This window comes from Phalaenopsis equestris, unplaced genomic scaffold (assembly GCF_001263595.1).
Source record: "Phalaenopsis equestris unplaced genomic scaffold, ASM126359v1 Scaffold210877, whole genome shotgun sequence".
NCBI classification, from domain to species: domain Eukaryota; kingdom Viridiplantae; phylum Streptophyta; class Magnoliopsida; order Asparagales; family Orchidaceae; genus Phalaenopsis; species Phalaenopsis equestris.
Window position 1 is genome coordinate 22,771 of NW_018229929.1, and position 642 is coordinate 23,412.

A 642-nucleotide genomic window follows, 5' to 3' on the forward strand; every position below is an offset into this window, starting at 1 on the left:
AAATGATACAGGTGGAAAGAAAACTCTAAATATAAATCATACCTCAGTATTTTAGGCATTTTTATCATTCTGACATTTTTGCAGTCCTTCTCAAAATTTCTACTTCACCTGGTCTGTAACATTAGGAGCTTTTTACATATATAAATAATTAGAGAATTTTGTGGGTAATGAAATTTTGAAATAAGTACAAAACTAAACATTAAATAAACATAATATTTCACTAACACATCCACAATACTCATCCACAATACTACATAATACTAAACAAAAGATAATTACAATTAAAATGCAAAAATAAAAGTCACATTACATTACAATTCACAAAGTACTAATCAACATCCATTATACTTCACATGCAAAATTTGACTACCACATTAACTTTATAACAACATTATAACAAAAATAACAAAAATTAAAAATTATCCAATTACAACATAACAATAAAAATGAAAGTATAAACCTACATAAATATCCATTTCTATTACAAAAATTACAAAAGTAAAAGTACAAGTACATCAATTACATTCAAATATCAAAATCCCAAACTATATCTTTGTCTCCTTGGTCAGCAGGTGGATTGAGCTGATACTGAGTATATCGGGGGCACTCAAGGAAAGTAACATCAGGCTCACCTCTGTAGTG